This window comes from Pteropus vampyrus, unplaced genomic scaffold (assembly GCF_000151845.1).
Source record: "Pteropus vampyrus isolate Shadow unplaced genomic scaffold, Pvam_2.0 Scaffold66, whole genome shotgun sequence".
In the NCBI taxonomy this organism is placed as follows: domain Eukaryota; kingdom Metazoa; phylum Chordata; class Mammalia; order Chiroptera; family Pteropodidae; genus Pteropus; species Pteropus vampyrus.
The window spans coordinates 3,311,584-3,338,739 of NW_011888847.1; the positions used below are offsets into that span (position 1 = coordinate 3,311,584).

Sequence of the window (27,156 nt, forward strand, 5' to 3'; positions counted from 1 at the left end):
TTTTTTTTCCCTATTTTGATCTATCAATATGCTAAATTGTAGTAGTTGATTTCATACAATTGAAACATCTTTGCAATTTTGATTTGAACTCCATTTTGTCATGGTGTATTATTCATTTAATGTACTGTTGGGATGTATTTGCTAATATTTTATATGTGCTTTAAAGTCTTTAAATAATAGAAATACCTAATCAGTGTTAAGAAAATCAGCTATTTGATTTCATCTTGTTATTTCACCAGTTCAAGGTACCTTTATGAGGAAACTAAGTTTTGTCATATAACGCTTTAAGTAGGCAAATATAGAAAAGAAATTCATTTTGCTTCCGAATGACCTTGTTTATTAGGATAGTGAAAGAATTAGAAAAGAGAATGAACTGAGAAGGTATGATATGTAATAAAAGAAAGAAAAGGGAAGGAGGGAGTAGTGGAAGGTTGGGGTTACAGTTTTTGAGGTTAGATGTTTACCAAGGGTCTTGATCATTGAAGGACAAGTGAATAGACAGATCCTAGAAAAAGGTTTGGTGCCGGACATCTGTGGAATACATATTGGACCTCTTTCTTCTTTCATAGCAGTAGGATATGAACCATTTAATGGAAGGAAAATATAATTTAAGGAATCACAACTTCGTTACTTGAAATAAGTTGGTGTACCTTCAAGAGTCTTAACTAAATTGAAGGGAATAGTTTGAGCCTCAGAGGGTTAACTAATTTGTGAAAAATCTTTTGCCTTAAAATTTAAAAAAATCATTTCTTTAAAGATAATTTTTTTATGATAGATTGAATAGAAAATATAGACATGATAAGATCTTTTAGTACCTAAATTGTTATTTATATTTTTGAGCATATTTCTAGATTGTTCTTTCATGTATGTGTGTGTATTATAGAAAGGAACTCACAGTGTATATATTTTATAACCTTTCCCTTACTTAATATATTGTTATCATCTTCCCATGCCATACTTTACAAAATCATTTAAAAATACTACAGATACAGGCATACCTTGGAGATATTGCAGATTCTGTTCCAGAGCACCACGATAAAATGATATTATAGTAAAGTGAGTCACACAAATATTTTGGTTTTGTATTATATGTAGAAGTTATGTTTATACTGTACTGTAGTCTATTAAGTGTGCAATAGCATTGTCTAAAAAACAGTTTACATACCTTAATTAAAAAATACTTTAGTGCTCACCATCATCTGAGTCTTGAGCAAGTCATTATCTTTTTGGTGGTAGAGGGTCTTACCTTGATGTTGATGGCTTCTGACTATGGCTGTGGCAATTTTTTAATTTTTAATTATTTATGCCTACAAGCACCTGGTCTTCCTGTGTGGTCTCCCATCCAAGTACTAATCAGGCTCGACCCTGCTTAGCTTCTGAGATCAGACATCGGGCTTGTGCAGGGTGACATGGCCGTAGACCATGGACTGTGGCTCCACTGGGGCACGAACCCAGGACCTTCAGTGTGTAAAGCAGACATGCTAACTGCTGCACTATGGAACCATGTCCTGTGGCAGTTTCTTAAAATAAGACAACAGTGAAGTTTGCTACATCTATTGACTCTTCCTTTCAGGAATTACTTCTCTGTAGCATGCGACATTTTGAAAGGAATCTTTTTTCCTGAGCAGTAGGTCTCAACTGTGGGCTTAAAGTACTTAGTAAATCATGTTGTAAACAGATGCGCTGTCATCCAGGCTTTGTTGTTCCATTTATAAAGCACAGGCAGAGTAGATTTAGCATAATTCTTAAGGGCCCTAGGATTTTCTAAATGGAAAATGAGCATTGGCCTCAACTTAAAGCCATCAGCTTCATTAGTCTCTAACAAGAGAGTCAGCCTGTCCTTTGAAGCTTTAAAGCCAAGCATTGAATTTCCCTCTTTAGCTGTGAAAGTTTTAGATGGCATCTTTTTCCAATATAAGGCAGTTTTGTCTACACTGAAAATCTGTTGTTAAGCTTAGCCACCTTCATGAATTATGTTACCTAAATCTTCTGGGTAACTTTGCTGCAGCTTCTACATTAGCACTTACTGCTTCACCTTGCACTTCTGTTAATAAAGACTGCTTCTTTCCTTAAATCTCATGAGCCAACCTCTGCTAGCTTCAGACTTTTCTTCTGCAGCTTCCTGGCCTCTCTCAGCTGTTATAGAATTGAAGAGAGTTAGGGCTTTGCTCTGGATTAGGCTTTGGCTTAAGCGAATGTTGTACTGGTTTGATCTATCCAAACCACTAAAACTTTCTCCATATCAGCAATAAGGCTGTCTCAGTTTTTTATCCTCTGTGTGTTTATTGGAGCAGTACTTTTAATTTCCTTCAAGACTTTTTCTTTGCATTCACTACTTGGCTAACTGGTGCAAGTGGCCTAGCTGTTGGCCTTTCTTGGCTTTCAACACGCCTTCCTCACAAAGCTTAATCATTTCTAGCTTTTGATTTAAAGTGAGAGATATGCAAGTCTTCCTCTCATTTGAACACTTAGTAGCTATTTTCAGGTAATTAATCAGCCTAATTTTAATATTGTTGTGTCTCAAGAAATAGGGAGGCCCCAGGGGAGGAACAGGAATGGCGTCAGTTGAGCAGTCAAAATACATGCAACATTTATAAATTAAATTTGCTGTCTCATATGGGTGAGGTTTATGGCACCCCAAAACAATTGAAATAGTAACATCAAAGATCACTGATCACAGATAACCATAACAAATATAATAATAATTAAAAAGTTTGAAATATTGGGAGAATATTTCAAAATGTGACACACATGAAGTGAACACGTGATGTTGGAAAAATGATGCTGATAGACTTGCTCGACACAGAGTTTCCACAAACCTTCAAATGGCAAAAAACATAGTATCTGCAAGCGCAGTAAAATGAAGTATGTCTTTATACTCTTGTATGTTGTATTTTGGTCATTTTTTGTTGTTCAACAGCTGGGTTTTTCTAATTGTCACCATTTTCAGCAAAGCTATAGTAAATGCCCTTGTGCTTAGATCTTTGTACCTACTTTTCTGTCTTTGGAATACATTCTAAGAAGTGGAGTACAGGTTTAAAAAGGAACCTGCCACTTCTCCTAAACTGAAAAATGCTTAAATACCAAACCCAATCTATTTCTTAGATTATTTCCATACTACATTTCTTTCTCTTATCAACACGTGGCTAATTTGAGATTCCGTTATTTAAAAGCATTTATATTACTAGTACATATAAAAGTTCATATACAAAGGGAAGAAAATAAAATATTTTTTGTGTGTGTGAAATATATCAGAACATACAGCTGAAGAAGAGTAAACTGAACGGCTTCATTAACAGCTTTTAGGCTCCACATGTGATTTTTTTTTTTTTTTTTTTTGTAACTACTGTCTTGAATTGTATGAATTGTTGCTTGTTTGAGATAATTAATGTGAAAGCTGCATATTTTTAGAGCTTTTGAAATACATTGCCATGTTGTCTTCCAGAATGACTGTGCCAATTTATGTTCCCCCTTGCAGTTTCTTCTCTTCCATTTCTCTGAGACCTATTTGTTCTATCATTTTTGTTTTAATTATATAGTTGAAATCTCGGCAGCACTGCTTATTAACTAATTATATGCCCTGGACAAATTACTTAACCTCTTTGTATTTTAGTTTTATCTATAAAATGGAGTAATAATAATTCTCATCCTAAAGAATTATTGTGAAGGTAAATGAATTTATATAAAGTGCTTATACAGCATGTGGCTCATACTTGCTATTATTAATGAGGTCAAATATATTTTTATATGTTTGCTGACCATTTCTGGAATTTTTTGTGTATGTGTGGGTGGCTTGTTTGTGTCCTTGGCTTATTCTTTTTTTTTTCTTTTGACGATTTTCATCTTGCATAATGATTGGTAAATATTTTTATATATTAACGATTGATCTGCTTGTCATAATTTTTGCAAATTTTGCAAATAGTTGTCCCCATTTTGTGTTTATAGTTCAAGTTTATTTCGTATAGAATTTAAAATTTTATTTTTTCAGATTTATCTGTCCCTTTTTCTATGGCTTTTGAATTTTGTATTGTCCTTGAGTCTAGAATATTAAAAAGTATTGTACAATTTTGTATTGTACTTGAGTCTAGAATATTAAAAAGTTTTTGTAGAAAATATGAACTTATATCCAAGAATATTGGGGTTTTTTTAATGCAAATACCTCAAAACTTTTCTTTAAGTCTTCTGACTTTTCTTTCTGAAGCCACAAAACCTCATTATCCTCTCAATTACTTATATGGTTGCTTTGAAGCTTTATTCTCTATGAAACCAAAAATTAACAAGAGAACTTAATCTATTTAGACAATAGAAACAGTACAAGGCTGTTAAATAACCTGAGAATAATTTTGAAAAAAATAATGGATGTTGATTTTTCCCATTTTTTTCTTAAGGCCTTTACTCGCCAACTATGGTATCTTGTAAACAGCAGAGCCACCTGATTTCTTCCCTTCCTTTTCCTCCCCTCTGCTCCTTTTTTTCCCCCTTTCTCCTTCCTCATTACCCTCCTCCTCCTTTTACTTCCTTTTCTTGTTTGGTTATACCATATTTTAGTCATCTGTTGTTTGACAACTGGGCTCTTTTCAATCTTTGATGTAGTTTTAGTTTATTATACAGACATATACTATAATTTCAGTATTTATTTGCAGGCATGGTTAGTATGATATTTGTAATGACCTTAAGGACATTATTGTGACCTTAAGGACAAAAGGGTTTTCTGTTTTTAATTTTATTATTGACAATTCAATATGAAAAGTTTTGATATGTTGACAAGAAAATAACATATCACACTGTTTATTGTTTCGTTTGGGCATTAGGCAGCATTTTATACTGCTTTCTTTATTCTACTTATAATTAGGATTCTTGAATCTATAGGGTGGTATCTTTTAGTTCTTCAAAATCTTAGCCATTATTCTTCAAATATTACCTCTGTCCCATTCTTTCTCTCAGTTCTTCCTCTGAAATTCTAATTATATATATTGAGCCTTCTCACTCTTATCCTCCATGCCTTTTAACATCTCTCTTTTCATCACTTGTCCCTCTGGGCTGCTTTGTGGTTGATTTCTTCAGGTCTTTTCTCCAGTTCACTAGCTTTTTCTTTACCTGTCAGACCCAGTCATTGAACCTTTTATTTTAGTTATATTATTCACTTCTAGAAGTCCTATATGTTAGTTTTTCAGCTCCACTGAAAGATATATAAGAAAATACACATATTTAAATTTTTCAATTTAATAAGTTTTAATATATGTATACTTTCAAGAAACTATCACTACGATCAAGAAAATGAACATGTACCTATTACCCCCCTGAATTCCCTTGTATTCCTTTGTAATCCACCCTTCCTGCGCCCTTCACCCCCCCCTCGCCCCCACCCCTCCCCCGGCAACCTCTGATTTACTTTCTGTAGCTGTAGATTAATTTACATTTTCTAGACTTGTAAGTAATTGGAATCATACACTATTATTTATTCTTTTGCTAGCTTCTTTCATTCTGTATCATTATATTCGGATTCATCCATGATGTTGCATGTCAGTTTGTTCTTTTTGTTACTGAGTAAAATTCCATTGTATGGTTAAATCACAATTAGTTTATTCATTTACATGTTGATGAACATTTGGATTGTTGCTGGTTTGGGCTATTACAAATAGAACCGAATGAGCATTCTTGTACAAGTCTTTGCGTGGACGTATGCTTTCGTTTCTCTTGAGTAAATAAATAAGAGTGGAATGGCTGTGTTGTATGGTAGGTATATGTTTAAGATACTGCCACACACGATTTTCTAAGCTAGTTGTACCATGTTACCTAACCACTAGCAGCGTATCAGAGTTCGTTTCTTCAGATTCTCTTCAATCTGCTTCGTATGGTCAGTCTTTCAAATTTCCCTATCCTAATGAATATTCAGTGATCTCTCACTGTAATTTTAATCTATATTCCCTAGCAATCAATGATGTTGAGCATCTTCATTTGCTTTTTTGCTTTCTATATATCTTCTTTGGTAAAATATCTGTCCATATATTTTCCATTAAATAATTGGATTATTTTTCCTCCTATCATTCATAGTATTTTGTATTCTGAATGCAAGTCCTTTGTCAGATACCTGTTTTGTATATACTTCTCCCAGTCTATAACTTACCTTTCATTTTTTTAAACATGGTCTTTTGAAAAAGCAAACATTTAAAATTTTGATTAAGTCCAATTTATCAACTTTTTTTATGTAGTCTTTCTTTTTGTATCTTATTTAAATAATAGTTGGAGAAACTAAGGTCATTATGCTTTTCCTGTATGTTTTGTTTTAGAAATTTTATAGTTTTAACTATTTCATTTTGGCCTGTAATCCATTTAAAGTTAATTTTTATATGTGGTATGAACTCTTTTTTGCTTATGGCTATGGATTAGTCAAGCACCATTTATTGAACGATTTTCCTTTTCCCATTTAATTGCTTTGGCATCTTTGTAGAAAATTAGCTGAACATATACATGGGTATTTATTTCTGGAGTCTGTTCTGTTTAATTGACCTATATATCTTTAAACTAATCTATACATCTTTAACTAATACCATCAGTGCTGATTTGTATAACTTAATGAAATGAGATAGTATGAGCCCTTCAATTTTGTTCTTTTTAAAAATTGTTGTGGGTATTCTAGGCTCCTTGAACTTATACATAAATTGTAGAATCAGCCTTTCTACATATGGGCCAGCTGGGATTTTGATTGGGATTAAGTTGACTCTACAGTTTAATTTATGAAGAATTGACATCTATCTATTTAATTTTTAATTTCAGTTATATTTTTTCATTTCTAGAAACTATATATTTTCAAGTCTGCTTGATCATTCTTATAGTTTTTTGTTCCTGAATATCTTTTCAAACATCTTTTATTTCCTTAAGCATACTAAGCATTGTTATTTTACAGTCTGTGTGATCATTCTGGTATCTAAAAATCCTTACAAGTCTGTTTATGCTAACTGTTGGTACTTCTGGTTCTGCTCTGCGGTTTTGTGTTTTCCTTTCTATCCAATTATTTTTATTGAAAAGTTGTTTTCCTGGAACTTTATCTGTGGGAATTCATTGAGGCCTGGATTGATAGTGAGTTGCTTCGAAGAGGATTTGCATTTGCTTCTGCCAGGCTCCTGTAGACACTACCAGTTTGAGAATCACTTAAATTAAATTCTCAGCTTGAGACTTTTTGTTGGCCACCCAGGTAGTGTGAATTTAGGCTGCAAACTAGATAGATGGCTTATGGTTCCATATTTTCATCAGAGATTCTCCCTGTGACAAGGTTTGAGATAGTCCATTTAATTTGCTATATCCTAGGAGTAGGCTATAGTGAGTTTATTTCTCTTAGACCCTTAGACTGGGGCGTTAACCCTTTAGGATGTCAGCTTTAGAAGTGTGTGGGTTGTTGGGAAAATCTGTTATTAACACCTATCTTAAGTATTCTCTGGGTTTTGTCTTCTCATCCTCTAGTTCTGTGAAGCTCTTTGGGGCCATGAACATAAAAAATAAAATTCACCTGGTTCAGCAGATGTCCTTAGGCGAAAGTCAGCTTTAGAATTCAAGGTTCTCACATTTACTTTATTCTTTTTAGCTTGAGTATTTCTTTCTTGCTGATTCACTGATGTGTTTAAGATGTATTATATCTAGGATTTTTAGTTGTTTTCAATAAAATGTTTATCCAGGTAGTTAATCTTCTATATTACAGGTAAAGAAGGTCACTACTTGATTTTCTATTTTCAATCTACTTTAAATTTAAAATTTGATGTTTTCAGATATCAGACATAAATTGTAAGGGAAAATTAGACGATCATTTTTAATCATTTCAATTTGTGCTTTTGGATTTAAAATTACTTGTTTCTTTGCTTTTCCTCTGGGTATGAATGCCTATTGAAACATGTGCATGACATTATTCTCTGGCAATTTAATATTCTTTTTTTAAAAAGCATATTGAAAAGAGATTTTAAAAAAATCCAGGAAAATATAAAGAGGAAAATAAAAATAATTTGTAATCTCACCACTCAGAGAATGGTGTTAATATTTTTATATATTTTGTTTTAGGTTTTTTACTTATATATTCATTTATTCAACAAGTATTTATCACATAAATATTTAATTGAATGAGGTAGACTCAGTAAGATGCAAGAAGAAACAACTTTTTATTTACTATCCCACTCCTTATTCAACTCATGTTTAGAGTAGTCTTTTCATCCCTGGCTGAAATGATGGACAGGTCTCAGCTCTTTCAGTCCCTCTTAGTTATTAAAACAGTCTCATTTCAGCAATTAACATATCTTCTCTAGGGCAATAATCAAAGCTCCAAACTTGATATAAATTAAATTCCACGTCAGGTCTGTTTCACTCTGGGAAACCTGCTTTACTCTAGGGTTTGCAGGTGGCATGGTTAGCTTCCGCTTCCTCTTTGTTTATTTGTCTTTCTTCCCTACTCACTAGCTGAATTTTTTGATCCTTGCAAGTTTAGTCCTCAGAATTGAGAATAGGGAAAAGGAGCATAGTCTTACAAAAATGGGGACAATTGCAATCTGAGTGTAGGGCCCTCTGGGTGGCCTAAATACAATTGCTGATTTATTCTTTCATGAGGTGTTTTTGAAGAACTTTTTGTTTGTTTGTTTTCTGGAATTTTCCCCAACCGATTCTTGAACTGCAACGCAGTTCTTGTGGCAGATATACTTGGCAAATACCGTCCCTAGCTGACCAGTTTTGACTCCCTTTCTCCAGAGCCAGGCTTAAGGCAGGTCATTCTTGTCTTGGTTACTTCACTACCTTGTCCTCTTGGACAGAATATCTTTAAAGCTACCTTCTGTAGCTGGCAGGAGCTGGTGCTCGCCCTCTCTCCCCCTCCCTCCTCCATTCCTCTTTCCCTTCCTCTCTCTCTCTCCTCCCCACATCTCCCTCTCCCTCTCCCTCCTTCCCTCTCTCTCTCTCTCTTTCATGTGCATGTATTCTCTTTCTTATGTCATGCTCACGTATTTGTCCCAGGGTGGCCCCTCTCACTTGGCATAGGGTCTGCAGTACCATCCTCCCCCTGAGATGTTGGGGCAACAGGAGAAATGCCATAGCATTCCAACAATATTCTTAAAGAAAATCTCTTTCAGCTCTTTAACTTCCTCCTATCCCTCTCCTCAAACACACATGTATTTTATAGAATGAAGTTGAGTGATTGCCAGTGCTGGCAAAACAGGCTTTTGGGACTTCAGCCAGAATGGAAGCCTGTGCTCCCATACAATCAGCAAAGCATTGTTATCACCCAGACTATGTGGCAGGCACAGTGCTGTGTGCTGGGAGTAAGAGCCATGAGCAAGACAAAGTACCTGCCTTCTCGAAGGTTTATTCTAGTGGGGAAAACAGACAAAAAGATAAATGCGTGTTTATATGTACTATGTTAATTAAAGATGAATTCTATTTAGGGAGTTAAAAGCAAGGTAAGGGATAGTGACAAGTGCAATTTTCAGATTGTTGTAGTTATAACCATATTTATTTCTTAGTGATAGGAATTCTATTTGTGTGGTATGGTATATGACATATATTTTAAGCACATCACCTAAGCTGAAGTAAGGTGTGCTGAATTTGTCCTTATTCATATCATCTAGATTCACTTCCTCATTATCCTTAATTTTTCATGTCACACGTCTCTCTATAGCTATATTTTTCAAATTGTAAGGTTGCAATTTAATTGGTGGAAGGTGAAATCAATATAGTGGATCCCAACCAGCATTTTAAAAAAATTTAAATGCAATAGGAAATACAATTTATGTCATGTAGTAAGGCTAAGTATTGTTTCCTGAATATTTGTTTTGGTTACATATATGTATTGTGTACTGGGTTGTGATGTAAAGTGTATTTCTTTATTTTATTAGTTTCAGATATATAGTACATTGGTTAGACATTTATATAGTTTATGAAGTGATCCCCCCAATTACTCTATTACCCATCGGGCTCTACTTACAACCATTACAGTACTGCTGACAGCATTCCCTATGTCGTACTCCCCACCCCTCTGATCATCTCTCAACTAATTTTTTAAAGTGTTTTTCTTATTGTAATGATGGTCAGAAAAGTTTGAGAAACATTGCTTTATGCACTCCCATATCTGAAACTCTGAAAATGAAAAGTTAATAGATAAGATTGTAGTAATCCCTAATGAGAAGTTAGAACACTCAGCATTATAATTTAGACTACCTTATAAAATTGCAAAAGATCCTCTTAAGGAAAGAGAATAGGGCAAGAGTTCTCAGAACACACTGAGATATGTGAGCTGGACTAATGTGCTCTACCAGTAAAATTAGGAATGACAGTCCTTTCCAATTCTTTGGGAAAAAGTTAAATTAGTGGGAAGAATTTTCTAAAATTCTGTCAAAGACAACTTTCCAAACACTTTATTAATACCGTCAAAATTTTATTGTAATCTTTTTGCAAGGTAAGGCTTATAGTAGGCTAATTCAGAGATGCACTCTTGGCAACAAAATTTTATAGAATGAAAATGTCATATAAGATAATAACATTGGGAAAAAAAGTTTGAGTGACCAGTTTGCTAACTCTTATACCCATTAAAGTATATCAGAAAATGGCTTAAGCTAAGCGTTCTATCAGAAATGCTTATATATTTACTAGAAGAAGGTTACAAATTACGCAAAAAAGATTCTTTGCCAAAGTTTGGATCAATTTTTATTTTATACAGATACATTCTTCATAATTTTTAAATGTTTGCTTGATTTGATTTATCTCTTGTGTATTTAATCACGTTATTTAAAATGCACATATTTCATCATGTTCTGAATGGAGCATGTTGACTTCCAGGGGCTTTGCCACTAGAAAAAGATTTGGAGTTAAAAGTAAATCAATTTGTATGTACTGGGTGCAAACTTTCTGTCAAGTGTGGATTTTATAAGGACATATGCAAAGCTGAAAAAAGTATAAATCACCAAGGATATATGTAAGAAAAGATCTGCCCAAAACACTACTGGAAGACTAAAGCTTAAATCCTGAATTCCCTCCCTTAGCTGCCTGCCTCCAAGTGCTAAGCATAGCATAAACTGTTTATAATGATTACGTTAGAAAAAAGAGTTGGAAAAGAGATCTCACTGCTTATAGATAATGTCATCATCCTAATCAGTGGCTAAGAGAAAGTAGAATTGCTCACTTCCTTTTGATTTGTGAGATAGAATGATTTGGGGGCTGAAAAGATAGAGTATAAACATAAATGAAAGAAAACCAGAATGTAACTAAAATAGGGAGATAGTAAGAGAACTTCTCTTTCTTATTTTATCTTCTGGCCTAGATGAAACATTTTTTCAAGTTCCAGGTGAACTTGTGAATTAAATTTTGGTACCACTGTTTGTAAAATTGAGAAATCGTGGAAGATGGACAGATATTATTTTGATGTTCCAAGAGAGAAATAAGATAGGTTATGCAAATGACCGTTGAGTGTGATCTTCTTCAAGCCAGATTATTATTAAATGGTAAAAAGATGGTTTGTGAATACTTAGGAAGGAACAATAGAACAGTAACCACTGGAAATCAGCATGCGTTTCTTAACAAAACATTTTGGTCTTATCCCATTTCATTTTCTGTTAGGAAAACTGGACGGATAGACACATCTAGCTATTAGCACATTTTTTGATAGTCTCTTGATAACCTCATGGAGAAACTAAAGAATTAGATTTGGTTATGTTGCTCTCAAAAAGATATTGATTATCTAATGGATTGATGTCTGATATGTGGTCTCTAGGAGCATACCACAGACACTGTATTAGTTAACATTTTAATCAATAATTTAGTAAAGGTTTGGAGGCATGCTTTTCAGGTTTGTGGACATTGAGGTGTATTAGAATCAGGATCAGAAAAGTTTTTGAAATACTTAAGTTGTTGAACCTAATCTAACAAGATGAACTGTAATAGGGATAAAGACTTTTGTGATGCTAGACGGAATTTTCCATAGAGATTTTGATGGGATGATGTGTAAGGTTTCCTTGTAATCTGATGGATGGAGATTCTATCAGGATAACATGCAGCCAATTGCCCATGTCCCAAACCACCTGGACCTAATTTGTTTTGCTTTAAAAAAGTTTATTTTCTAATAAATCAGTAAGCTTAGCTATACAACTTAAGCTGTATCTAGCTATGTAAAGCTCATAATTGTGTGAATTTAAAATTATTTTATGTGGAGGAAAAGTTGTGTTTGTATTCTGACTAGTGCAATAATTTCCATTTTAGGTGTGGAATGTAAAATCATTTTCTTTGTATTTAAACATACTGCCTTCTCCATCTGTAGTTTCTAGTAATGATGGAGGCCATGAATTAGCCTTGGAACTTGGTACAGCCAACATTATTTTTTGGATGTCACTTTGATTATTATGCTTAATAACAAGTTAAGGTGATATACTATTTGTCTCACTTGTTTCTACAGTAGCTTGAAAAAATGTGCTGTGATAGTTTAGGATTTTGTTGCCTTTCACCTCTTGATATTCCTCCCTCCGTTTCTGTGACTATTATAAACACTAAACTCTTCTTTATAAGGCCTTCTTTCTGGGATGTTTATAACTTTAAGTAAATATAAAAATAAAATTGTTTTATAACCAATATAATTTATGTTCATTTTTTTGAAATGGGCAGAATATTTTTAAAAATATATATTTAAATAAAACATAAGGAGGTGTGTTGGAAAGGAGGCATAAGGAGTGAATAATTATGATGTGTATGTGTTGGGGGGAGTATTTGGTTTTAAAATACTGTTTGGATTCGGATTCAGTTTGACACTTTTTGATCAAAATAAAATGTTTTACCAGTTTTGTAACCCATGTGTTTCTGTATCCCTAAGTGCAATTTAAGTATATAGGAGTTACCCCAACACTCCCCCACCCCCTTTAACCATAGTCCCTCTTGCAGATCTCTGTTTATTGACTTAGATTAGAATTGGCCTAGAGCCCAGTGATGGTCATTTCTTGTTTTCAGGTTTTTGGTTACAAATCTGCTTTTGTTGCCAGATCCAATAAAGATTCTTGATTGTTTTTGTTAGTTTTATTACAAGTTCTTGCCAAAGATACAGTGTATTGTAACCAAAATAGATGTTCTGTTTAGACAAGTGTATTTGCTGTAAAATAACGTAAAATATAAACAATAGTATGTTCAGCATTAATGTGTTTTACATAATCTTTAGGAATGGAAGAAACACCTTACTTCGAACAGTTGTTTTACATCTTTTCTCTGTCTCAGCTTGTGTATGCACAGTCTTACACTCCTAGATCCTCCTCCAAACTAACATTTTACTGTGATCTTGAAAGTAAAGTGGAGTTCACCAATTTTGTACATACATAGTTCTGTTATTTCGTGAAGTACATACATCAGATAAGTAGTGTTTTCCATCATAGAGACATCATCAGTTGAGTAGAAAAAGATAGTTTTTAAGATTCTAATGCCTATAAATAGGTAGGGGAAATAATTACCCATCGATCTTTCCATAAATGCTATACCTGGTGAAGTTAGGAACCCTATTACAGAGTTATAATATAGATCTCTTGAGACTTTAAGTAACCATCTTTGTGACTAGGTCCCAGTGCAGTCTTGATTTGTGCTGAATTCTTCATTGTAGTGAACACAGGCATGTAGCGAATACAAAATGAATATATTTATATGGCGTAATTTTAGCTCTGTTTTTGGTCACAGTTTCTAGAATATATTAAATGTGTAAGGGATGAGACTGCATTATCAAGAAATTACTAATGGAATGAGTTTTACCTTGAGATTGTTAACTCTTTGGCCTGTTCTTATTCATATTTTCCTCTTCTCTTTGGCATTAAACAACTTACTGTTTTTTGTCACCTTTAGCCAACACTTTTAAAAATCAATTTATTATTGGGGAATGATAAAGTTTTCTTTTTATTAGAACTGTTTGAGTTGTACAGAATCACTGTGGTTCTGTCTCTCATTTCAATTGCATTAGAAGAATTCAGAATTGCTAGAATCCTTTGTTGTTGAGATCCTTTTCATTTGGTTATATTGTACTTGAAGATTTTGGGGCCAGAAGTTGATATTTGTCAATAGGAGTTCTTGAATCCACCTTATTTGTCTTTTCTATATCTTTGGGGACGGGGGACTCTTTTGATTCTAATGTATTTTATGTGGCTAAGTCTTTGTATTATGCTCTCCTAATTTATTGAAATACCACTCTCAAGTTCCCCACATCCGTATATTTCTAAGGTTACACCCAGCTTAATTCCCATTACTTTTCTGCTTCACAGCACTTGCATTTTGAAGGGACCCTAACATTTGGGTTCACATTATGATAATTAAGTTTCAGGGGAATAGAGGATAAAAGATGTCTCAGGTCTAGTTGCAGAATAAAGTTCAGAAGCACTTGTAAAACTTGCCTGATTGGTAGGTAGAGGTGCTTTTATTTATTCACTACTCAGGCAGCATTAATCTGTATTTCATCAGGTACCTACAGTGCTGTAATTCTAGATGTGCCCTTGGACTTGATTTACTTCAACTTCGTTTTCTTTATTAATGTGCCATGAAAGAGGTACATGAAAGATAGCCAACATCAAAGTACCTTTTAAAGTAAAATGGTTGATAGGAATTCCCTGGTATTTAACACTGTCTATCAAATGTTTCAGCTGGTTTGCATCCTTTTACAAGCTATTGCTTGCTGCACTAAAAGAAATTTAAAGCAGTTGTTTCAAGGTGGGGAGAGTCAGGGACACGGTTATGGTGGTGGTGGCAGTGGTTGGGTGGTATTAGCCAAAGAAGAGAGTAAATGAGAAGGTAGGAACATAGTATTATTTTTTAACTGTACTCCTCCCAAGATGGTTTGTTTTGTGTTTTGGTGGGGGAGGGAGGAAGTTTTTAGTCAAATGTAGTGCATATGATTAGAGTGAGGAGGTAGTCATCTTGGTTATAAGAAGATTGAAGAGGGTGGCCAAAGAAAATTCATCAAACCTCTGTGAAAGAAAGAATAAAAGACAACGTCACTATCTTATTCAGAGGTTGTTTAACTACTTTAACTTCACAACCTGTTTATTCTTTTCCGAACCATCTAAGAAAAAGCTTTTAAACACAGTAATATGGGAAACTGAGTCTTAAGAAGAACAAAGGAAATAGGACTCAGAGAAGGCTTGCCATATGTACTGTGGAATATTTATTTCCCTGTAAACACATGTTTTAGGGGCTATTGTCTCTGTTCTAGGCCGAATATATAGGGGTAGAACTTGTAGCTCTCTTTTGAAGTTCTCATTCCTATTCGTTGGATGTTTCTTCCTCTTACATAAGAAAAAGTATTTAAAGGCATTTTTTTTTTTTTTTAGATAATCACAAGGATTGTGGCTCTTTTCCTATTGTCTTTACCATAAAACTATCTTAATCTGAATAGTGAAAAATAGAAATCACAGAATGTTTTAGAAAATGAAATGAACTTGCTTTCAAATTTATACTTTATTTTTGACTTACTAACATAACCTTCATTTGTAGAAATCTTTTAAAATCTTTTGTAATAAAAACATTTTTTTGTAATTAGTATTTGCTATAACATATTTATAGTGTTAAAATGATTTTAAAAATACCATATCTTCATATTCTGTAATTTCATTTATACTTACCTACTTAACTAACTTTTATTCATATATGGTGGGAAAATAAATTTCAACCCAGACTTGGCCTTGGTGATTTATTGAACTAAAGTCTTTGGACTGTAAAGTATAAGAAATCAACTCTACAACTGACACAGAAGAGGTTATGTGGGGAGTGAGCAGTGTCTGTGATTAAGGAAGGAGGTGGGAAAGGTACATCTTTCCCATTTGCTAATATAGGAAATACAGAACTTCTTGCTGCCATTGCCATACCATATATGATCACTCTTTGGCACAGAGACCTCTGGGTTGAGAGAGTTGGATATTAGGAAATAGGTAGTAGAATGAAGGCTGGAAGATGTGTGTCTTTACATTCATACCACAGTTTTCTTTAATTTCTTTCCCCTTTCCCCTTCACAGGTAACAGCATCTTCTTTTGCTTATTTGTTCCTTTAATAATTTGATATGACCCATTAAAGTTATAGTGAATTGGGAGACAATGAATGTGTGAGACTGCCTAAAATGTCATCACGTTCTTATTTTGCAAGAATTTTAGTTTTCCTAAGGCAGAGAGCTGTGGAGTCCTTTGTTTGACAGAGTGAATCATGCTTTGATTTTAGTTTATTAAAGATTCTGAGGTTTTGTGTATCTGGTCTAACTAGGACTATAGGTAAAGCACATGAATTGGCCTAATATTGTATATTTAATCATTCAGACATAATAACTATAAGTTAGTCTAAAGCTTGATTGCTAAGGGTAAAAACATAGCCAAGGATCGTAAATGATATGTATTAGCTACTTAGTGATAAGCAATTTGAGCTTGCAAATGAGTCACCAGCTTCACAGTTGATCAGTATATTTTTAACTGATTGTTATGGTTACTTCATTACCCCAATTAACCAAAAAACCTAACAATCCTCAAAAAAATTTTAATTTTCCCTTCCAAAAAAAGAATTTTCATGACTCTAGGACTACAAGAGACCACGGGAAGTTTGATGGACTACCCTCCCAACTCACAGTGGGGTTGAATTTCAGATAGTACAATGGTTTAAATCATGATGCTGCCATTATTGCTATTATCATATTCCACTTCTTATTTTAAATTATCTCAGTACTGTATTGGGGACATCTCTGGCTCAGAATTCAGATGTTGGTCTGGCCAAAAAACTAAAATCTTGAAGCCTCTGTCAATGTCTTTAATGTATAGAAATACTTGTTATACATTATAACAAGTTTATATTCAAACCACATGCTCTAATTTCTAGGATTCAGTGATTTCCTTCTCTACCAAGCCCTAGGCTTATTTTGAATTAAATTTTGAATATAAAATTCACTGATTTTATAAGAAGAACTTGGATACCTATATTCTTTCTTCTCTCTGCTTCTTTATTGGGGTGGGAGGCCCTTCCTGTCAAGTCCTTTGGAAGAGTCTGTACCTGATTCTCAATATGAAATGCTACTTTTAGATGGTTTAGATTTTAGTAGTAAAAGTCATAATTAAAATTTCTGCCAAGAAATTGCTCTTTTTTCTATTTCAATAAATTTTTGTTGGATTCAGAAAGACAGCAAAGATGTTAGGGACCCCTGCTCAAATTTTTAGATTTGGGACTTGACATTTTTCTTATTCATGGTTTTTGGCAGGGAAATATGAGAAACGGATGAAGAAAGCTAGGAACATGTTAGGCTTTTGAAGCATCTTAGATCTTTTCAGGTTTGATTTTCTTCTATTCTTCATTTTCTTAGGCTTTTTTTTTTTTTTTTCGTTTTCCATCTGGTTGCCTTTCCTTAGTTAGAAGCAAACAGGTTTGTGTTAAGTGGAAAATGTAAAATGATCTGTCTTGTTGAATTTAATATCTTGGGGAAAGTTTGTCTCCAAAATCTAGTGTGTGTACAGCATCTTTTTTTTATTATTGTTATTACATGGAAGTAAAATATTTAATTAAGTTCCCTCCACTGTTAGAAATCTGAGATCTTACTGTACTATCACAGTTACTTTCATCCTCACCAAGTTATTCAGGTATCTTCTGATTATGTTGGATAATTGTCTTCTCCTTTGACTGTTAGAATTCATTTACCCATTCATATGCAGCATATTCAACAAATACTTATTGAATACCGTGGTCTGTGCTAGGTACTGTGGAGTGAAAGATTCATAAAATATTATCCAGTGGCCATTTTATGTTCAATCCAGCAGCATCCTCTAGGCTGTAGCTCATCTGGACTCCTTTTCACTTTCATATAATGAAACTAAATAATCTTATTTTTTACTTTTGGTAACCATTTTTTTCTGTGCATTCTTGGCACCTGTTCTTTACTCTTAAACTTAGATACTGTCTCAAATATTTTCTTCCTTTGTCTTCTCTATATATTTTCTTTTACTTATAATTTCTCCCTTCACTTCTGGGACTTCATCTTTTGCATCAGTGTTAGTTCTAATTCTATATCCCTAGTCTCAAGTTCTCTCCAGAGATCTGGACTCCGATTTCACTGGTTTGCTGTCAGTCTTGAGAATCCCTGTGGTGCCTCAGATTCAACCAAACTTAACTCCTTGCTATAGCTTCCAAACCTATTTTTCTTCATGTGTTTTTTGTTTTGTAAGCCCCTCTTTCACTGATGGGCTAGCAATTCGCTTGGGCACAAAATTGGTAATCTTTGATTTCATATTCTGCTCCATTCTCTATTCAGACTGCCATGAAATTCTGTTGATTCTTCCTCTGGAATGTTTCTCCTATTTCTTTTCTTCAGTGTCTCCTGTTTGTCAGTCTTCTTTGAGATTTTTAAGCCTTTCATGAGCTGGCCTAAAACTACTTTTCCAATATAATCTTTTGATACTCCCTTCTCAGTCTAATATGTGTTCATCATTCAAGTTTTTCTAATCTCAGTCTGTGCAGTTATCTTTATGTTATGCCACTGATGCCATTCATTAAGGAATCATACAATTTAAAAAATTATACATATAATCAACAGTTTATTCTGTGTATTCATTATAAGAATTAGCAGTTATAATTTATAAGCCTATATTTTTAAAATTAGCTAAAATAAATCCATTTTTAATATTTTGTTTTGTTTTTCAAGGTAGCCTCATTTATATCTTCCCCTGCTCTGCTTCTATTATTTGCAATAAAATGTTGGTTCCTATTTTCAGTGGATTCCATTTAAGTGCCCTTTCCCCTCATATGAAGTATCCTGTGATATCAGTAATTCTTTATGCCAGGTAAATTGGAATATTTGTTCTTTGAAATGTATGGCTTTCTTTTTTTCTACCTATTTTGCAGTTAAAACAGGCTGTAGAGCCAGGTTCAAATTACAGCTTCATTCCTTACTGTCACAGTGATTATAGTCAAGTTAATCTCTCTGTCCCTTCATCTTTTAAAGTGAGGATAATAATACTATCTACCACAGGATTTTGGTGAAGATTAAATGAGACAATACATTTTAAAATACTTAGAATAGTGCTTGGCACATAGTATACAATCAATAAATGTTCGCAACTGCTATTTTTATTGTAACTACTAAAAGTATGAATGATAATAATTATTATTGTTCACACTGTTTTCTTCCCTTGGAATACCCTTTTTTCATTCTCTGCCTATCACTATCCTACCTGTGCTTCAGAACCTGTCTCAGGTGTCACATCCTCCATGAAATTATTTTAAGTGTCTGTGGTTGGAATTAAGCTCACCTTTCTCTGTGTTCTCATAAAACTTTCTGTGTACTTCTACCATGACATTTAAAATATAGTCTTCTTTATACTGTATTCATTTGTGTAGCTGTTATTTGGATAATTGTTTATGACTACGGAGGCATTGTTGTTTGTTCCTTTCAAAGAGTAGCTTGTTCATTGTTTTGCCCATGTTCGTACTCAAAACTTTAAATTGATTTAAAGCTAATTAACCTCTCCCCCACCTTCACATATATATGTGGAGAGTATGTAAATATACTTATGTACATACACAACCCTTCTGTGCATAAGGCCCCCTCCTAAGGGCTATGGAAGATACGAAAAATAAAGGGTATGCTTTCCAGATTAAAACTAAATGTTATCTATACATTTATAAAATTTTTTAAAAAATACCACACAAGCAAAAGAGAATATAAAATTTAAATAATAGTGACCTGTGATTAACAATAGTAATGATGATTAAATAACCTGTGTCCTCACCTTACCATTCAGCTTAAGACATACACACCATTGTCACTACTTTTTGAAGCCCCGTCTGTTTTTCCTTCACTTCTCCTGCCTTCCTTCCAGAGCTATTCACTATCTTGAATTCTGTGTTAATAATTCCCTTGCTATTTTGAGTACTCCTTTATATAGCTAGAATCCTCCTACACGTATTCTGTGAGTTGCTTTTTTTTTTTACTCGATTATTTTGTAGATTCACTCATTTTGATATATGTAATTGATTTATTAGTTTTCATTATCACATTACATAATTATACAGTATTTTTCTATTTTATAGTTGATATTTGAGTTGTTAACAGTTTTGTTTGTTGTTTGTGGAAGTCTTAATTCATTTATTTTGTTTAATTGACAGCTGTATTGAGTTATAATTCACACCATACAGTTCACCCATTTGAAATATACAGTTCAATGAGTTTTAATATATTCACAGATATGTGCAACAATTACCACTGTCGATTTTAAAACATTTCATCATCTTAAAAGGAACCCCATACTCCTTAGCTATCACTCCCTACTCCCTCCCTTCTTCCTTTCTCTCCCAGCCCTAAGGAAACACTAATCTACTTTCTGTCTTTATAGATATCCCTCTTCTGAACATCTCATATGAATGAAATCATACCACATGTGGTCTTTTATAACTGTCTTCTTTCATTAACTTGGCATAATATTTTCAAGGTACATCTATGTTGTAGCATGTATCAGAACTTATTCCTTTTATAGCCGAATAATGTTCCATTGCATGGATAGACCACATTTTGTTTATCCCTTTCATCAGTTGATGAACATTTAGGTTATATCTACTCTTCAATCATTATGAATAATGCTGCTATAAACATTTATGTACAAGTTTTTGTGTGGACATATGTATTCATTTCTCTTGGGTATATAATTAGGAGTAAAGTTACCATGGTAATTCTATGTTGAATTGATTGAGGAACAACAGACTGTTTTCAAAGTGTTGGCACCATTTTACATTCCCTCCAGTGAGAAGGTTCTGACACCTCCGTATTCTCGCCACACTTACTATTTGACTTTTTGATTGTACATATCTTAGTGGGTATGAAGTGATGTTTCTTTGATAACTAATGATGTCCAGCATCTTTTCATATGCTTATTGGCAATTTGTTTATATTCCATGGATAAATGCTTATTCAGATCCTTTGCCTATTGTTTATTTAGATTATTTGTGTTTATTATTGAAGTGTAAGGGTTCTTTATAAATTTTGGATACAAATTCCTTACCAAATGGATGATTTGCAAATATCCAGTTCTTTAGGTTGTCTTTTTACTTTCTCGATGATTACATTTGAAGCACAAAGGTTTTTTTTGTTGTTTTTTTTTTTGTTTTTTGGCTTATATAAATATATATATATATTTTATTATGGTGACATTGGTTAACAAAATCTAGTAAGTTTCAGGTGTACAATTTAACAGTAAGGCATGTATATATATTGCAACAAAGTTTTAAATTTTGATGAAGTCCAGTTTTTCTATTTTTTTCTTTTGTTGCTCATGCTTTTGGGGTCATATATAAGAATCTATTGCCAAATCCAAGGGCATGAAGATTTGCTCCTATGTTTTCTTCTAAGAAAGAGTTCTGTAGTTTTTGCTTTTATACTGAGGTCTTTGATCCATTTTTGAGTTAATTTTTTATATAGTCTATGTAAGGTAGAGTCTGATGTTCTTTTGCATATGGCTATTCAGTTATCCCAATAACATTTTTTAAAAAGACCGTCCTTTCCTGTTGGATGATCTTGGCACCTTTGTCGAAATCAGTTGACCAGGGATGTGTAGGTTTATCTCGGTATATTAAGTTCTATTTCATTGATTTATATACCTGTTTTTGTGCCACTACCACACTGCCTTGATAATCATTGCTTTATAGTAAGTTTTGAGATCAGGAAGTATGAACCTTCCACTCTGTTCTTCTTTTTCAAGGTTGCTTTGACTATTCAGAATATCTTGGAATTCCATATGAATTTTACAAACAACTGTTAATTTCTACAAAATCAGCTAAGATTTTGATAAGGATTGTATTGAATGGGTAGATCAGTTTAACAGTGTTAAGTCTTCCAATCCATGAACATGTAATGTCTTTTCATTTATTTAGATATTCTATAATTTCTTTCAACAATGTTTTATAGTTTTCAAAGTAAAAGTTTTACACTTCTTTTGTTAAATATGTTCTTAGGTATTTTATTCTTCTTGATACTATTGTAAATAGAATTTTCTTGTTTCATTTTTGGATTGTTTATTTCAAATGTCTAGAAATAAAAGTGAATTTTATAATTTATCTTCTCTCGTACAACCTTACTGAACAATAATTCATTCTAACAGTTTTTTAATACATTCCTTAGTGTGTGTGTGTGTATATATATATACACACATATAAAATCATGTCATCTGTGAGTAATTTTACTTCTCCCTTTCTTCTGGGTGTCTTTTATTTCCTTTTAAAAATCATTCATTCATTCATTTATTCATTCATTCTTCATTTTGCCTAACAACTTTGGCTAGAACTCTCAATACTATGTTGAATAGAAGTGGCCAGAATAAAAACCTTATCTTGTTCCTGTTCATAGAGAAAAGCATCCAGTTTTTCACCATTAACTATGATATTAGTGAGTTTTTTTACATGGCCTTTATTTGGTTGAGGAAGCTCCCCTTTTTTCTCTCTTTTTTTTTAATGTTTTATCGTGAAAGGATGTTGGATTTTGTCAAATGCATTTTCTTTGTGTCTGGAGGTGATCATATGAGTTTTGTTTTTAATCCTGTTGCCATAATGTATTACATTAATTGACTTGCATGCTGAACCAATCTTGCATTTTTGGAATACGTCTTACTTGGTCATCTTGATTATTTTTTTTTAAGTTGCTAGATTTGCCTTACTAATAGTTCGTTGAGAATTTTTATATCCATATTCACAAGAGACATTAGTCTGTAGTTCTCTTGTGTTATCTTGGTCTGTTTTTGGTATCAGGGTAATACTGGCCTCATGGGATAAGTTGGGAAGTGTTCCTCCTATGTTTTCATGAGGAATTGATATTAGTTTTTATTTTTTTAATGTTTAGTAGAATTCAATGGCAAAGTTATCTGGGCCTGTTTTTTCTTTGTGGGTAGTTGTTTGTTTGTTTTTTTAAACTAATTCGATATCTTTGTAATAGGTCTATTCAGACAGTCTGTTTCTTCTTGAATTATTTTCAGTAGTTTCTGTCTTTTCAGGAATTCATCTAAGTTATCTAATTTATTGGCATACAATTTTTTCTTATTTCTTTAAAATCATTTTTATTTTGGTAAGGTTGGTAATAATGTCCTCTTTCCCCATCTGATTTTATTAATTTAAGTTTTCTCTTTATTTCTTGGTCAATCTGGGTAATGATTTGTCAGTTTTGATATTTTCTAAGAGCCAACTTTTGATTTCATTGAATTTCTCTGCTTGTTTTACGTTTAGTTTGTTCTTCCTTTTCTGGTGCCATGGATGGAAGGTTTAGTTTGATTCGAGATCTTTTTTTTTAATGTATGCATTTACAGCTATAATTTTTCCTTCAAGCACTCCTTTAGCTATATGCCATAAAGTTTTGTATGTTATATTGTCATTTTCATTCATCTCAAAGTATTTTCTAATTTTCCATTTGATTTTTTATTTTACCCTTAGTTATTTAGGAGTATATTATCAATTTCCATATATTCATGAATATTTCAAATATCTTTCTGATTTCTAATTTTATTCCATTGTGGTTGTAGAACATACTTTGTATTGTTTCTATCCTTTTAGTTTTTATTTATTTGTTTATCACCAATACTGCTTAAAATTTTTTTTTTACTGTGGTAAAGTATATATATTACTTATCATTTTAACCACTCATAAATGTATAATTCAGTAGTGTTAAATATATTCACAGTATTGTATAATAATCTCTACTGTCTATATCTAAAACATTTTCACGTACTCAATAAAACTTTGTCTCTATTAAATAATAATTTGCCTTACCACCTTCCCTTGCCACTTCTGATAACCTTTAGTCTCCTTTTGTCTCTATGAATTTGCCTATTCTAGGTACCGTATATAAATGGAATCATGTAATATCTGTCCTCTGTCAGGCTTCTTTCACTAGCATAATGCTTTCAAGTTTCATCCATGTTGTATCATATACCAAAATTTTATTCCTTTTTATGGCTGAATAATTTTCTACTGTATGTATATGCCCTGTTTTATTTATCCATTTATCTGTTGGTGGACACTTGGGTTGTTTCTACCTTTTGGCTATTGTGTGTAATACAGCTATGAACATTGGTATACAAATTACCTGTTTGAGTCCCTGCTTTTCCATTTAGATCATATGGTGGTTTTAACTTTTGAGAAACTGCCAAAATGGTTTCCGTAACTGCTGCACCATTTTACATTCATACCAGCAATGCAGTAGAGTTTTTATTTCTCCACATTCTTATTAATGCTATTTTCTCTTTTTTTGATTATTGTCATCCTAGTAGGTGTGAAGTGGTATCTTATTGTGATTTTGATTTCATTTCCATAATGACAAATGATGTGGAGCCTCTTTTCATGTGCTTATTGGCTATTTATATCTCTTCTTTAGAGAAATGTTTAATCAAGCCCTGTTCTCGTTTTTTAAAATTGGGTCATCTGTCTTTTTGTTACTGAGTTGCAGGAGTTCTTTATATTATGGAACAGGTGCTCTCTTCTGCTGTTCCTCTAGCTCTCTGCAGCCTTTTGGCTGCATCCTCTTGGTGGATATGGAGATCTCGTAGCTGTCATCAGAGAGACCAACAGCAAAAACTGCTCTTTGGCATTGTACACAGCTGTAGTGTACTCTCTCAGAAGGTTTCCTGGGTTGGAGGGATATCTCTTTCAGATGCCTCTCAATAAAACCAGATTCATAACCTGAGCAGATATACGCCTGCAGCCTGACTCAACCCAGCAGTAGCACAGAAGTACCACTGGGGCCACAGAGCCGCCTGCCATTTTCTCTGCACTGCCTACGCTCACTGCTCACCACTTGTTGGGCCCACCCTGACTGACAATGAGAAACACTTTCTTTAGACTAGTAATTGTCTGGGATGTAATCTTCCATTCTACTTCTGTCCTTTCTGCATCTTATGTTTTAGATATATCTCTTTTAGACATGAAAGGCAACTTTATAAGATGGTTTCAAGGATTAAATGAATTAACGTATGAAAGTATTAGAAGAGTGTTCCACCGCTATATATAGTAGAGCCAGAGTCCACCTCTCTGAAGAAAAAACACATTAAAACTAGGCATCAAAGATTTTCCAGAGTTAAAATTCCAGGGAAAATGAATACACAATTGGAAAAAAAAAATCACATTTTGTATGTGCCTGAGTCAGCAGAATTAACAGAATTTCCTTTTGAACCAGCAAACGTGCAGTCGTTGGAATTAATCGCATAAAGAATATAGTGTACATATGTCGAATGTATTTAAGGAAATAAAAGAGAATATGAGAAGGGAAGGAGGACCACAATGAAAATCATGCTTAATCAAAGATAACCTTGTCAACTCCTTAAATGGCCACCTGGGCCCTTGGAAGTGCAACAGGCCAGACGAACTTTCTTTTTTACTTTGGTAAAGGCCTTTCTTTCCCTGGGCCAGTGGAGGCTAGGGTTTAGTTTGAAAGGAGTGAGGTGTGAGGTGAGGAGATGGTAAGGACAAAGGGATACCCATATTGTGGAGTTTAAGACCCTTGAGTATGGGCATATAGGAAGGACTATAAAGTTGTTCCCTTTATCTTTCTGGGAATAACTGATATTTTTACTTATGTATATTTGAGGAAAGTAAACATTTTGTTTTCTTTTCCAATACCCTTCTTTAACTAGGATCTATCTAGTCCTTACCTCATTTTTCAGCCATGTTCATTTTTAGGAGCTCACACTGAGAAAGCCCAAATCTGTTTCTATCTGAGCAAAATGATTTCAATGGTTTTTTTATTTGTACAAACTAAGAATTATATGCTTTGGCATTTTTTTAATTGGCTCATTAATGAAAACAAAATAATCAGATCAGATATTTGTGTTTAAAGAGATTTAGTTGTTTGAATACAACTGTGTCCTTTATAGAGAGAAATTTCAGGTCATTATTCTGTAATCTAGACTTTTCTAAACTATCCTTTTATAGTCTGTTGAAAACATAAAGAAGATGTTCCCTTGGTTGATTCTTCAGAAAGCCCCAGGCATGTTGTAAAAGTGTAAAGTGGAAGATAACTACCTACCTTATCCTTAGCTGTGGTTTCTAAGCAAGATGCTGTGGATTAAGGTAATGAGAGGCATGACCTGCAGCTTTGAGGCCTCAGGATCCCTCAGTTCTTTCTTCCCTCTCCCACTCCATTCACAGACAGCTGAGTTGACAAGTGCTGCCAGCCTAGGTTGGAAATTACTGGACAATACTGTTCTGTCATTCATTCTGCTGAAAATAATCTCGTATAGCTGTGCTCAAGTAAGTTGGGAGGTGGTGTGGATAATTACTTAAATATTCAGGACTGCATGTAAGAGCCAGAGGTGGAGAAAAAGTATCACAGTGATTAGCGAGTGGTTGTGGTGAGGTGGAGTCACTGCCTCTTTAGGAGGTGGTAGGCATAGAGCTTAAGTCTAAGAGCACAGACTTCAGAGTCACACAGTCCTGGGTTTGAACATCAGCTCTACTCCTTGCTAGTTCTCTGACTTTGGACAAGTTTCTTAATCTCTCTAAGCTTTAGTTTTCTCATTAGTAAAATGAGAAGAATAATACTTGTTTGTACTGTAGCGAATATAGTGCATAGCTCAAAATAGTGGTTAAGAATATGGGCTCTTGAGTCAGACTATCTATGTTCATATTATAACTCTGCCACTTTCTGGTTGTATAAACTTTAGCAAGTGACCTAACCTCCCTGTACTTTAGTTTCCTCAGCTGTTATATGGGATAATAATATGGTTGTTATGAAGATTAAATAAATTAATACATATGTACCACAATAGTGTCTGACCCTATAAGAGCTAACACTCAGTAGCTAATAAGTCTTCTTTCATTCTTAAGTGGTTTCACACTTTATGTACAGAAGCTTGTAATTTTATCTACTCTCTCGTTCTCAGATTCTCACTGAATTTGCTGTTCTTGAGCTTAAAACATTAAGTGTCTCAATCATATTGCTCAGTGGTATGATTTCTCATGAGATACAGAAATTCCTTGTAAAATTAAGAGTGACATCCAGTGATAAAAGGACCGAATAAGGATATCTGATGAAGAATATGGTGTCCTGGCTGTTCATAATCTAAGACAGGCTTGGAGTTTTCAGTTGAAAATGCTTTGAAAAGTGTTAGTGCTATAAAGTTTGAAGGTATAAGGAATTTTTTAATAATTTAAAATGGTTTAATGAGAATTGGAACACTTCGAAA

General features: G+C 33.6%; 1 protein-coding gene and 1 pseudogene across 2 annotated transcripts in view; one reads left to right on the top strand and one right to left on the bottom strand.

Moving 5' to 3' along the window:
• Window positions 1-27,156, top strand: part of SRBD1 (S1 RNA binding domain 1) — a 183,984-nt gene that overhangs the window by 52,587 nt on the left and 104,241 nt on the right. The gene's annotated exons all lie outside the window — the stretch shown is intronic.
• On the bottom strand, window positions 1,305-1,421 carry LOC111740642 (annotated as a pseudogene).